This window comes from Arachis duranensis, chromosome 2 (genome assembly GCF_000817695.3).
Source record: "Arachis duranensis cultivar V14167 chromosome 2, aradu.V14167.gnm2.J7QH, whole genome shotgun sequence".
NCBI lineage: Eukaryota > Viridiplantae > Streptophyta > Magnoliopsida > Fabales > Fabaceae > Arachis > Arachis duranensis.
In genome coordinates, this window is record NC_029773.3 from 52,905,018 (window position 1) to 52,905,224 (window position 207).

Sequence of the window (207 nt, forward strand, 5' to 3'; positions counted from 1 at the left end):
CCAATAAGAGTGCCTTTTTCCCTGTTCCTGCTCATATGAAAGAAAAGAAAACAAGAAAAGAAAGAGGAATCCTCTATGTCACAGTATAGAGATTCCTTTATGTTAGTAGAAGGAGAAAAGGGGGGAAGAAAAATCCAAATACAAGGGATATAAGAAGTTCGGATTCTTAGATGAAGAGAGGTGAAGAGAAGTGTTAGTAATTAATTA